Source organism: Suricata suricatta, chromosome 8 (genome assembly GCF_006229205.1).
Source record: "Suricata suricatta isolate VVHF042 chromosome 8, meerkat_22Aug2017_6uvM2_HiC, whole genome shotgun sequence".
Classification (NCBI taxonomy): domain Eukaryota; kingdom Metazoa; phylum Chordata; class Mammalia; order Carnivora; family Herpestidae; genus Suricata; species Suricata suricatta.
The window spans coordinates 117,127,934-117,141,891 of record NC_043707.1 but is presented as its reverse complement, the minus strand read 5'-3'; the positions used below and the strand labels follow the sequence as shown (position 1 = coordinate 117,141,891).

Sequence of the window (13,958 nt, the reverse complement as noted above, 5' to 3'; positions counted from 1 at the left end):
GAGCCTGACTCAGGGCTCAGTCTCATGACTGTGAGATCATGACCTGAGCCGAAACCAAGAGTTGGATGATTAACTGACTAAGCCACCCAGGTGCCCCCATATATAACACTTTTAAAAGGACATTTAGGTGTCTCTACCACAACCTGTAAGAATAGACAACCATATGCCAAGGCATAGTCTGTTCACCTGAGGTAGGTCCCAGAACTGTGAGCACAGCATCTATCATGAACTATAACATCTCTGTAGGGCTAACATAAAAGGCAAAGCTATAAAATTATGACAAACATTGGGGCATCTAGGTGGCTCAGTCAGTTGAGTGTCCAACTTTGGCTCCAGTCATGATTTCATAGTCTGTGAGTTTGAGCCCTGTGTCAGGCTCTGTAGTGACAGCTCAGAGCCTGGAGCCTGCTTCAGATTCTGTGTCTCCTTCACTTTCTGCCCCTCCCCTGCTCATGCTCTGTCTCTGTCTCTCAAAAATAAATAAACATTAAAAAATGAGTGTGGATAACTGAGTCCCACTTGACCTTAAAAAAATTATGACAAACATCACAACTTTGGGGGAGGGTTGCTATTAGAAAACTACTGTGCCATTATGATCCAAATAAAATAGCTGATTAAAATGATTAGTAAGGATGAAGAGGGGCACCTGGGGGGCTCAGTCTGTTGTGTCCAACTCTTGATTTTTGGTTCAGGTCATTATACCAAGGTTGTGGGATCGAGCCCCATATCAGGCTCCCCGCTGATTGTGGAGACTGCTTAAGATTCTCTCTCACTCTCTCTCCCACCTTCTGCCCCTCTCCTCCCACTCAAGCATGCTTTCTCTCTCCAAAATAAAATAAAATTACAAAAGAAAAGGAGAACCAAGAACTAGATTTGATGATGACAGTTATAGCTAAAAATGATGACAACTGGCACATCTCTGATGGCTACAGGTACCTACCCCCAGACCCTGCACGATCACCCTGTGCTCCACAGTAGTGAAGAAATGCACTTCTAGAATCAGGCCTAAGTTTGGGACCTGATGCTATTGTGTGTTACTGATGTGACCTAAGACAAATCATTGCACCCCTTTGAGCCTGCTTCTTCATCTGTAAAAGAGGCATAATAAGAGTTCTTGCTCTGCAGAGCTGCTGTGAGGTTTAAATAAGAACTCATGTAAAGTTCTAGCATGGCAATTAGCATACATAATAAGTGCTCAGTAAACCATAATCACAATGTATTATTAAGGACTAAATACTACTATTTCTAACAAAATGCTATCTGCTATTCTATTGCAGTAGAAATATCCTCTCATCTTCAATTTCCTGATTTTCAGAGTGGGAGGAGTTTTTCCTTTGGGGACTGTGATCTCATGGGTGAAAGGCATTAACGTCACATAGTAAAAGCATGGGGTGGTGGAGGGACATCTGGGTGGCTCAGTCAGTTGAGGGTCCAACTCTTGATTTCAGCCCAGATCATGATCCCAGGGTTGTGGGATTGAGCTCCACACTGGGCTCTGTGCTGAGTGTGAAGCCTGCTTAAGATTCTCTCAAAGAGAAAGAATCATTCTCTGCTCCTTCCTTGCTCACATGTGGGCGTGCGCTCTCTCTCTCTCAAATAAAAAAAGAAAAAAAAGAATAAGCATGGAAAATAATGCAGTCTGCAATTCTGGTATCTGTGTCCTTGGGGTAAGAAAACAAAGAATAAAGAGAGTAAGGACTTGGTGGGCTAATAAAGGATAGGAGGTAGGGCCTGAAATGTTTAATATGTGACTAAGAGCACTCACATAGAGTGCCTGATGTTTGGCGAAATGAGAACAAATGAAGAATTTAAATGGTAGAAGTCTTAAAAGGGGATGTAATTGATTCAGTCTCCACAGGAATTCATTAATCAATTAGAGCTTTGCGCTTAGGAGAGATGAAAGTTGGGGCGCCTGGGTGGCTCAGTCGGTTGAGCATCCGACTTCGGCTCAGGTCATGATCTCACGGTTCGCGGGTTCGAGCCCCGTGTTGGGCTCTGTGCTGACAGCTAGCTCAGAGCCTCAAACCTGTCTTTGGATTCTGTGTCTCCCTCTCTCTCTCTCTCTCTCAAAAATAAATAAAAAACATTAAAAATTTCCTTAAAAAGGAGAGATGAAGATTGAAAGGAGTGAGTTATGATGGGGACAGTGACATCATGATGAGCACACACAAGGCACAGACAAGGTCAGCACAATACAGCTCATCTTCATACACAGAACACCAGCCCTGGGACTGAGGTGAGGCACAAGGTAGACAATGAGAGCTGAAAATCCAAGCAAGCTTTTGTTTAGGACAAGTATGACCCTACAAGCAACTCCAAGGCAGCATCGTGTGTTGTTTGTTCTAGAATTTCCAGCAGTTAGCCTTGTACCTGGCATGTTGTTAATAAGTCTGGGCTGAAGGAACAAGTACACATATTCAACAGTAAAAATACTGTCAGCACATGAGAAGTGGAGCTAGAGGCATCCTTCTAACTCTGTGCTTCTGTCTCCGGTCCCGCTCTGGTCCAAACCATCCTCCACACTGCTGCTCTGATCCTCCCAAAAGGCAGGCCTGACCCTGTCACTGCTCCTGGGCTCCAGGGCCTCCCACAGTAAGTCCAAATTCCTTAGCTTGGCCAGCCAAGCCTTTTGGGTTTGCTGCTGGCCTACTTTTCAGCCTTGTTTCTGTCACTACCCTACTCGTACGCTTTGTTCTGATCATGTCAGAACATTTGGAACTCCTCAAGTATACTTGATCTCCCACACACAGACACCTCCGCCTCGGTACGTGGTGCTCCTTCTCTCTGAGCCACACTGTCCACCTCAGGACTCCGTAGCTCCTGCCGTCATCTCAAATGTCACTTTCTCTAGAAGGTGACATTTCTAAACAGAATTAAGTGATCTCTCCTCTAAGCTCTCAAAACACCTTGCCCATACTCCTATTAATGGCACTGAGTACAATACCATAAGCAACATTTCCATGTCCATCTTCCTTTATAAACCTCTGGGGTGCCAGGATCAGATTCTAGTGATTTTTGCATCCCTAGCTACTAGGATGGGGTTAATGTTCATGTTGAATAAATGAACAGATTTTAAAGACCCAAAATAGAAATAGAGCTTAAATCCTTGAGTGAACTAGCCTCAGTGTCCTTAGCAGGACACTAAGACAGTTAGGGATGGGCGGGTCTGTCCCTGTAACCAGAAGATTCTGTCATGGATGACAGTCACAGTTGTCTCTCCAATTGTCCCTTGTTATCATCATCAGACAGAATTTGGATTCTGGGGGGCTCAATAGAAGACAGGCCTGCCCCTGTGTGACATCCCAGGTCTTATATGATTCCCAACCATTTCTCACATTCATTTTGCCTTTGAGAAGACAACCTCGTTTTCATATGCTGTAGTGTCACCGTCTTTTGTGTAATAACCCCTCTTTCAAAATGCTCCAAAAGCCAAGTTCTTCTCTCCTACTCCAATTCTCATTTTCTGTCTCTCTTACTAAGTAGAATGGAAAGCTTCAGGGCTAAATTAAGGATGAAAATAATCTGAGCCCACAGAACACAATGTCAGCATTCTTTCCTTTGTAGACAAGGATCTGCTCGAACCAGGCTGCCCAGTCCTGCTCAACCACAAGGTGCATGCCGTCACAGGGGTGCTCATGGATGACACGGATCCCTTGGTCACAGTGATTAAGGTAGAAAAGGCCCCCCAGGAAGTCTCTGCTGATATTGGGGGGGTGGACAACCAAATCCAGGAAATTAAGGAATCTGTGGAGCCTCCTCTTACTCGTCCTGAAGATTATGAAGAGATGGGTATAAAGCCCCCAGAGGGGGTGATTCTCTGTGTTCACCTGGCACAGGTAGAACCTCATTAGCCAGTGCAGTAGCAAACTAAGCCTCAGTCACGTTCTTAAGAGTGGTTGGCTCTGAACTTATTCAGAAGTACCTAGGTGATGGGCCCAAACTCATTCGGGAATTGTTTTGAGTTGTGGAAGAACATGCACCATCCATCATGTTTATTGAAGAAATTGATGCCATTGGAACAAACAGATATGACTCAAATTCTGGTGGTGAGAGAGAAATTCAATGAACAATGTTGGAACTGTTGAACCAGTTGGATGGATTTTATTCGTGAAAGTTATCATGGCCACAAACCAAATAGAAACTTTGGATCCAGCACTCATTAGACTAGGCTGCACTGACAGGAAAACTGAGTTCCTCCTGCCTGATGAAAAGACTAAGAAGTGCATCTTGCAGATCTACACAAGCAGGATGATGCTGGCCGATGATGTGACCCTGGACGACTTGATCATGGCTACAGATGACCCGTCTGGGGCTGACACCCAGGCAATCTGTACAGAAGCTGGTCTGACGGCTTTGACAGAACACAGAATCAAAGTAACAGATGAAGGCTTCAAAAAAATCTACAGAAAATGTTCATCATAAGAAACAAAAAGGCACACCCGAGGGGCTCTATCTGTAATGACCACATTTGCCTTCAAGGAAGTGATCGGGGGTGTCCCGATTCCTTGGAGGGGTGAGGCTGGGGAAGGTGCCCAGAGGAACCCATGTTCCAGTTGATCTCCCTTAGCAAAACCTCCGGTGTACCTTTCTGAGCGTGCTGTGTTGGATGCCCACCAGGCTGCCTTCGTCTGTTGACCACATACAGTGCTCGTGCTCTCTCCCCAATGAAGTGAGCTCCTTCCCCTCCGCCAAAAAAAAAAAAAAAAGAAAGAAAATAATCTGAGCCCAAACTTACTGTGCAACTTTAGGGAAATTATACCTCTATACATCTCACCCGGCTCTTCCTTCAAACGGAATCAGCCCTGCTCTCTAGAGGACACAGGAAGTAATAGAAAGTACAGCTTACCTGGTGCTTACTCTGCACCTCACATGTATTAACCTGTTTAATTCTATACTTCTTCCACATTGGTACGATTATCATCCCCACTGTGCACAGAGACTGGAGCAGAGCGGGAATGGACTTGAAGAAGGCCGTGAAGGTCACAGTTCACAAGTGGTAGAGGTGGAGCTGGGACCCAAGCGGTCTGGCTCTAGTGTCCACGCTGTTAAACATTGCCCTCTACTGCCCTCTCTGTGGGCCACTGAAAGGTACCATACACAGTACAAAACTCCAGCATGTTAAAGTATAAGGGAAGACACTGAGGGGTAGGCCTCAGATATGTGAGTGTCACACATTTCAACTCAAATGCATTTTGCAGCCAAGATTTTAGACCTCAAACCATCCATCATTAAAGCTAAAATATTAAGGGTCTCTTCTGATTTTAGCTCTTTAGGAGATGGATTTGTCCTTTACTGGTACTACACCTACAAATCAGATGACACTGTCACTAGATAAATATCCCTCTTGGGGTGTGGCTTTATGGATCAATTTTCAGGTTAGGTTTTTCTCAAGAATGATGATTTGAGAATAGAAAAATGGTAGAAATACACTTGTGCTCAGGCTTTTACTACAGACAGAATTTTTTTTAAGTTTATTTATTTATTTTGAGAGAGAGAGAGAAACAGAGACAGAGAGATAGAGAGAGGGAGAAAGAGAATTTTAAGCAGGCTCCATGCTGTCAGCATAGAACCCTATGAGGGGCTTGATCTCACAAACCATGAGATCATGACCTGAGTTGAAATCAAGAGTCGGACACCCAACTGACTAAAATGACATAACATAAAAGAATGTTATTTAAAAAATAAAGCATTGGGGTGCCTGGGTGGCTCAGTTGGTCAAGTGTCTGACTTCGGCTCAGGTCATGATTTCATGGTTCACGGGTTCTAGCATCACGTTGGGCTCTGTGCTGACAGCTTAGAGCCTGGACCTGCTTCAGATTCTGTGTCTCCCTCTCCCTCTCCCCCTCCCCAACTTGCGCTCTCTCTCTCTCTCTCTCTCTCTCTCTCAAAAAATGGATAAACATTAAAAAAAATAAAAAAGCATTAAATATTTAGGTTCATATATTACCCTCTATTCAAAAAATTCATTTAGACAAAATTTGAAGGCCTCCACTCAATGTGATATAGTACCTTCAAACTGTTATCAAACCCTTATAACCATATTCTCATCTGGGCAATGGGTCATTTAGAAAGTACTTAAACATGTATCGGATGAATGAATCCTATTTTGGAGAGGGATTCAGAGCTTTGCATTTCCAGATGTTTCCTCGGAAGGAACAGGTGCCTTATAATAGTCATTTTGTTCTGGTGAACTCAACTACTCAGGCCTGCTTCAAAAGGAGAACTTACTCCTCCAGTCTCTAGAAGAGCCTGAAGCCACCCTTATCGGTACCCATGGTTTCCACATTGTTTTCTTCCCCCATCAAAAAGAGAACAGAGAAAGATCAGGTTACATTGCTTTCTTAGGCCTGTATACATTCCTGTGAGGTTCTCTCTTCTGTCAAGAAAAGTCTCCCTGGCAACCATATTTACACACTCACTTAAGTCCCTCCCCTCCTTGGATTTGCTGGTTGGTATAAAAATTAATTTGCATTGAACTGCTTAAGTTTACAAGTTAATCAGTTTAACAGACTCACAAAATTTTACAGTTTGGTTTCTGGCCAAAATTCACTTCTTAAGGGGCCTCTCTCTGTTTTGAAATTTGAATGGAATTCTCTTCAGTTCAATATTTTTCAACACATACAGTTTCTGCTTATAGGTAGAGAAAAGAATATTCTCCTAAGGGCATCTGGCCAGTATTATTAGAAAGATCAGGACAGGAAGAGGAACCTGAATTCAGAATAAGCAAGGGGTCAGATTCACAAAGATCAGCTATAATGAGCTAGAAGAGAAGAGTCAAGGGCCAAGACAAATGGGCCATACAAAATGAAGAACTTGGGCCTAAGATTCTGGGTGATCAGAGTTCAGGACCTAGATGACAGGAATGGAACATGAGTCTCAAGAATGGAGTGTCATTAATTCATCAACCATGTATTTATTAAGCATCAAATAGTACTTGGTGCTGTGAACACAGCAGTGAATAAGCCAGACCCAGGTCCTACCTTCATAAAGTTTATAGTCAAATATGTAAATAGTGAGCCAATGCTGGCTTTTTATTGAACCAAGTATCTTTGGGCAAGGGGCTTGTATTTCTTTTTCCTGGTTTTTTTTTTAATGTTTTATTTATTCTTTAGAGAGAGAAAGAGTATGAGTGGGTGACGGGCAGAGCAAGAGAGAGATGCAGAATCTGAAGCAGGCTCCAGGCTCTGAGCTGTCAGCACAGAGTCTGACACAGGGCTTGAACTCATAAGCCATGAAATCATGACCTGAGCCGAAGTCAGACGCTCAACCGACTGAGCCACCCAGGCGCTAGGGGCTTGTTGTGCAATTTCCTACAAGGGCCACAACTGGTTTCAGAGTATGGATGGAGCAGGGACTTAATTGAGACAAACAAGTTCAAGACGTCTTCCCTGGAATAGGTAACTTGGGGTGTCAACAAGTCTTTGACGTATACCATGGTTTCTTTCCATCTTCAACAATGATACTTGAGCCTTTAAGACAGAGAGATGAAGAGGGTATATTTATCATTGGGCACAAGGCTAGAAAGTTTACAGTACGTATCAGTTTTCTAGAGTAGAAAGTATATAAAGGTATAAGCTATTTTTAAGCATATTCAACATCAGCTATGTTCAAGGAATGGTTTGAGGAACTGCAGTTATGCGTATGAAAAAGACCTAGTTCCTAGCAATTACAACAATGTGGAAAGTGCTATAAGGACATGTTAAAGTACAAAGGAATACCAGAGAGGAAGGATACTAATTCATTAGAAGCAAGTTGGGAAACATTTCTGAGATGCAATGCTTGAACTGAATCTTAAAAGATAGAGATGTTTGTCATTTTCAGTTGATAAATTTGGGGATAATTTGTTACATAGCAGTATATGACTACTACAGGGCCTTATGGAGACTATACCACCAGCACAAATAGGAGACCATGGAAACAGCTAGCCATCGAAACTTTGTTTTGTGACGTGTACCATAGAGTTATACTCTAAATCTCTTTATAGTGTTAACCTTACATATTCTTAGACTCACCTGGTCCACGTTGGGAGTAGAAAGTGAGAACAGGCACTCTGAATGGGAATGACACAGGTAATGGGAGGAAGCAATGCAGTCTTAGTCTTGTCTGTTATCTCCCACAGGAGGATCTAAGATGGCTGGTGTTGGGACCTCGTTGGGTGGTCAGCTAGCATCATGTGCTATAAGGACTTGGTCAGTACTGGCCAAATGACTACTCAGAGGGACCGGGAGTGGGAGGAGCAAGAGGGTAAGTAAAAGTTGTTTTTGAGAGAGCAATCATCATGAGGACCAGAAAAACTCCATTTGTTGTCAGTGCCAAGCAATGACTGTCAAGCCACAGTATCAAATAATATCCACAGTTTCTGGGTAGTCCTTGGTATGGGGGGTGAAGGGGAGGCATCAACCTGGCTAAGAAGACATCAGAATAGGACAGACAGGTTGTATCATACTAGTTCAATCCCAATTTCCGTTTCAGTAGGTTAAAAAAAAGGTTGCCATAGCTTCCTACAAGCAAATGGGAATATTTGACTACAAAAGGAATAGAAAGGAACTCATTTCTTATTTAAATTGGGAGTAAGGACAGCAGCAGGACTGTAACTCTACCTGATAATACTCTCAAGGCTCGATGGGTGAGTTTCCAGGAGCCATTCCCGGTAAATAGTTCCTTGCCTCTATTCTTTTCATACTGGCTATCTTCTGAACTTCAGAATATCCCCCCTTTGCCCTTTGTATCAGGAGTTCAAAGTGAGAAGACCACAGGAAAGTGTGACCGTGCACCATGACACAACACGAACTTAGACACACTACACAAGCAACACAAGGGATCCAGCACAACATGCTTTTCCTGCTTTAGGAAGAGTATCAAGACCTGCAGGTAGAACTCACTGCCTGATTTGTGGGGCCAAGTACAAGATGAAAAAGCAGGGCCCTTGTTAAGGTCCTACTCTTAATTTTGGCTCATGGTTCATGAGTTCTAGCTCCACATTGGACTCTGTACTGACAGTGCAGAGCCTGCGTGGGATTCTCTCTCTCCGCCCTTCCCTCTCCCTCTCTCTTCAATATAAATAAACTTAAAATATTATTAAGAAATTAAATAACAACAGAACATTAAACCAAGTGAGGAGATGCAGAGAAGAGATGCCTTTCTAAATGCAGGGCCCTGGGAGGTTACACAGGCTGCACATTCATGAAGCTGACCCTGCCTTCAGGGATAGTACAGCATAGTCCTTAAGAAGAGCGTTAGAGTCAGAGTTGGGTCCAAATCCCAGATATTCTATGTGATCTTAGGCAATTTATTTGGCCTCTCCATGCTTCCGAGAGATGATGTAGTTGTAATCCAGTATTGTGAAGGTTAAGTGGGATAATGAATAGAATGTACACAAAGTGTTTAGTACAGAGTAAGCACTCAATAAGTGGTAGCTGAACTATTATTGTTCAATGACATATGCAGATAACTGTCAAAGCAGTAAGTGTAGGAAGTGAATTACTGAACTGGTATAAAGGACATGAAAGCATGAGACTGAGGTTTTAGGCCAACTAAAATAATGAAGCAGACAAAGGAGACCAAATCTTTTGCTTGGTTCTTCTGCCTTCCTTAACCAGATTCCTATTTCTCTTTTCCCATTCTTTTATGAAGCATACGAAGGGTGATCTGATCTACATCCAGTCTCCATTTCCTATCTACATCTCATGCCACAATCTTTTTCACTCTGGTGTTTAAGATCCCTGTGACCACCGCCCACTGAAACGATTGTTTTCAAAAAGTTCCTAATGACCCCATGTTTACTAAATGAAATGGGCATTTCCCACTTTCTCTGGCCAATTTCATACTGGTGACCAATTCCTTCAGCTTGAAAACCTCTCTTCTGACTTCTGTGACATGCACCCTCATGGCTAACAGAAGGTCTACTCAGCCTTGCATCTCTCAGGCACACAGATGGAATGCATTTGTTGGATGAATAAATAAGATGGTTCTTTGGCTTCTCTGATATTCTTTTTTTTTTTCCTCCCTACCATACTGACTACATTTATTCTTTCTACCTCCCTAAATGTTGGCAATCTCCAAGCTTCAGTCTTTGGTGCGCTACACTTCTGTTTCTAGGCTGCTGCACTGGTGGACTAAGCTCATCACATGGCTTCAGTTATCATCTATACACGACACTCCTTGATTTCTTTCTGTTTTGAGCACAAGTCTCTCACTTCCAAATACTTAAGGGACATGTCTCCTTGGAAGTTCCGGTATCACCTCAAGATTTTGTACCTGGCGGGCTCCCTGGGGGGCTCAGCTGGTTAAGCATCTGACTCTTGATTTTGGCTCAAGTCATGATCTCATGGTTTGTGAGATCAAGCCCCGAGCAGGCTCTGCTTGAAAGTCTCACGCTCTCTCACTCTCAAAATAAACAAATATTTTAAAAAAGGTATCTAGTACCTAGTTTTTCCTTGTTTCCCCAAACTGGTTTTTCTTTCTGTCGTATCTCTGTTAATCTTGTCAACCATCTTCAAGGCTATCTGATTCTTCCTTATTTCTTATTCTCCATATCCAGTCAGTCATAAAGTCCTGGTCATGTTTCCTTTGTGATACTTATTGAACCCATCTTTTAATTTTCACTCCATCACTCTAATTTAATTTCGTACCCCCTCATACCTAGACTATTTAAATAATTTACTAGCTGGTTGTGAAGTTCTCTTTCAGTCCCTACCGAAGTTGAAAAAATTTGTTTTAGCATTTATTTATTTTCTTTGAGAGGCAGAGCATAAGCAGGAGTGGGGCAGAGAGAGAGGAAGACAGAGAATCTGAAGCAAGTTCCAGGCTCCAAGCTGTCAGCACAGAGCCCAATGTGGGGCTCAAACTCACAAACCGTGAGATCATGCACTGAACCAAAGTCAGATGCTTAACAAACTGAGCCACCCAGGTGCCCCTATCCCTACTAAAGTTTATTCTCCACACTATTGTTGAGAATCTTCCTAAAAAGACTCTCATGACCCCACGTTTTCCTAACCAAACATCTTCAGACTTTCCATCATATAGGATAAAGTCCTAACTCCTTAGCTCAGCATTCAATGCCTGCTAAAATCTGGCTTCAACCAATCCTTCCAGTCTTACACCTTCTCTACTTAAATCTTTTGACCTTGCCAGATTGGTTCCTGAAAACTTCCTTCCATACTCCAGTCCTGTGTTTTATAAACATGATTTTTCCCATCTGGAAATCCCTTCCACCCTCCTTCTCTCTATAGAACAAAATTCCCTGTACCTCTGAAAAAAGCTTTCCTTGGGAATCCTGGTCCATACCGATCTTTCTCTTTCTTCAATTTCTATTAATACCGCACGTTTCAGAGCTTTGAAAACTTACTGAATGGCTGCTTGACATTTCATCCTCACAACTCCATGAGGTAGGTGGCATTATTAGAGACGAAGAAACAAAGTCAACTAAGTTGTTCAGATCCCATAGCAAGTAACTGGTCGAACTGGGATCCAAATCCTTCTTACTGGAGAATAATTCCCAGACTACACCACCTCTCTCATTTTCCTGTCTCTTCTGAACCTCAAACACAGCACAGTATTTGTACACAGGCAGGTGCTCAGTAAACATGGTGATTGGGAAAATTGCTTAAATAGCACCCGTGAGTCTCTAGCACACACAGAATTGTCCGTCTCAGCAGGCCACATTAAGCACATGACCTCTTCACATCGCTTGATCGGTCATGTAGTTCAGAACAGGGGATTTGCCAAAAATTCACCACTAGCCATTTGAAAAATAAATGTTGGTTTAAACACAGCTAAAAAGCCTTTATCTCTGATTCAAACATTAGGTGAGCTTCGGGGATGGCCACTGTACCACCTCTAGGCCCATCCTTGCTGTTTCCAAAGATTAGGAAGCAAAAATAGGCTGGCTAGTTAATGGCTTATGAGGTAAAATGGACTATTTATAGTTTTGGAGGTGGATGCTAAGGCAGCAAAGGATTTCTCTGCCTGGGTAGCTAAGCCCTCAGTAAAAGAGGCCCAATAAAGTGCAACATGGGTGGAAAATGGGATCAAAAGAGGATAATAGTAAGGAGAGAGAGAGAGAGAGCGCGCAAGAGCGAGCAAGCAGAAAGAAGGAAATACTAGAAATATTCTATTGAGGAGATGGCGCTGTCCTTTTCTGAATAGTTGCTTGAAGCTGTCAGATCTAACCCTGTCCTCTCCGGCTGGCACCGTGTAACGGAGGGCTCTGTCACTTCTGCATGATTCATGGTCTCAGTCCTGCACCACTTGTCCTGACCCATATCACCGGCCAGAGCCTCTCTTGCTCCAGATCCTCTCAGCTTCTGACCTTATTACTCACTTCCTCAGGTCTCAGAAATCTGACCTCACAAATTTGACATTCAGCATTGCTTCCCTGGTTATAAGCTGTATTTTCCTCTTGCTGTATGGAATGAGGCTCAGAAAGACTGATGAGGGGAAAAAGTGGGGAGGAGGAACAAGAAGAGGGAAAATACAGCCAGAAAATTATAGTGGCAATTAGAAATTCTAGATTACTTTTGGAAAGTTACTTTGTTGCGAAAGGAAAAAGGCCATGGCTGCAATATAAAGCCATTGCCTAGAAATACCACATTCTTCAACTGCCTATATTTACTGTTTCCTCTTTTTTTAGCTGCCCTTCCTGTCCTTCTCCATCTTCTCCACAAGGCAAACTCCTATTCATCCTTCAAGATCTTGCTTAAACATGTTCTTTTCTGGAAAGCCTTCTCTGACCCTCTCAGACAGCTCATTGTTTTCTCCTTTGTGTTTCCACAGTTCTTTATATACACATCTATTATGTGATCACTTTTACTGGCAATTTTATTTGTCTCTCCCACTATCTCTTTGAGGACAAGGACTAATTATCTTATTCATCTCTGCATCCCCAAGACATAGCACAAGGCACAGCAGAGTGCCTGGCTATAATAGCAAGTGTTTGTTGTTCTGTGATAAAAGACATCAAGAACAATATGAAAGTACAATTTGCACTTCCCTTGAAAAAATCAAATTGATTCCTAGTACTTTTCATGTGGAGCCTCGTTTTTTCCCTTGATTTAGAAGAAACGGCTTTAGACTCAGAAAGGAAATTCTATTGATATCACCGGCACATTAGCCAGTTTTTCATCCCCATTGATGATGGCAACATCCTCACCACACACACACACACACACACACACACACACACACACACACACTTCCAAGAAGCTCTCAGGGCAAGCTTAACATTAGTGGCACATGGTCCATCCTACCATTTCTGTTGTAGCGCAAGCTAAATGACACCGTGAGCCTAATGCTGCCACAGATCTTAGCGAACCGGTGGTGGCTGGGGGGAGGGGGGGATGGATAATTAAAAGAACACACTTCTGTAGACCTAGAAGGGTGAGGAAGAAATTTGTTAGAAACTCACGCAAAACCGCCGCTTCCTCTGGACATGACAGACCCGATCCAGGTGTCCGGCAGTGACCTTTGCCCATGAGTGTCAGGTCATCACCCAGCACAGAAAACAAGGGGCCAGTGCCTTGCCTGGGCATCCCTCCTTTTCAAACCCGTCAAATCTTGGAGCCTACTTTTCCTTTAGGGATTTGTCCTCTCCTCCCAGCACCGACAGTCCCCAGTTCCCTCCGCCGGTGCCCCCTGGGCACCAATCTCGCCTTCGTCCCACAAGGGGCCCCAGCGTGACTCCGGGTCAAAAGTGCTGGCGGCTGGGCTGTCAGGCCCGGCTGTGTGGGGGGCGCCGAGGTCAGGCCCGACTCCCGGGTCTCCTCGCACTCTGCGGGACGAGCGCAGGGGACGCAGGCCGCGCCAGGCCACGGACTGCCTCGGCGCGGGCCTCTGCTCGGAAGGAGCTCGGCCCCGGAGAAGCCGCGCGCGCTCGGGCGCTCCAGCCGGTTCCCCCGCAGCCTGTCGCAAGTGCCAGCCCCGCAGCTGCCCCGCAGCCCCAGTCGCTGCTGGGTCCCGGC

At 43.9% G+C, this 13,958-nt stretch overlaps 1 protein-coding gene and 1 pseudogene across 3 annotated transcripts in view; one reads left to right on the top strand and one right to left on the bottom strand.

Annotated features, from left to right (window-relative positions):
- The window catches only part of PHC2 (polyhomeotic homolog 2), a 115,211-nt gene extending 101,346 nt beyond the window's left edge, over positions 1-13,865 (bottom strand). For 2 of the 3 annotated variants that reach the window (XM_029949453.1, XM_029949454.1), the window contains exon 1: positions 13,406-13,865. The gene's annotated coding sequence lies outside the window, so the exon portion shown is untranslated. The remainder of the gene's footprint in view (positions 1-13,405) is intronic. The other variant, XM_029949455.1, reaches the window with a different exon arrangement.
- On the top strand, positions 3,157-4,670 carry LOC115297721 (annotated as a pseudogene).
- Positions 13,866-13,958: the final 93 nt, after the last annotated feature.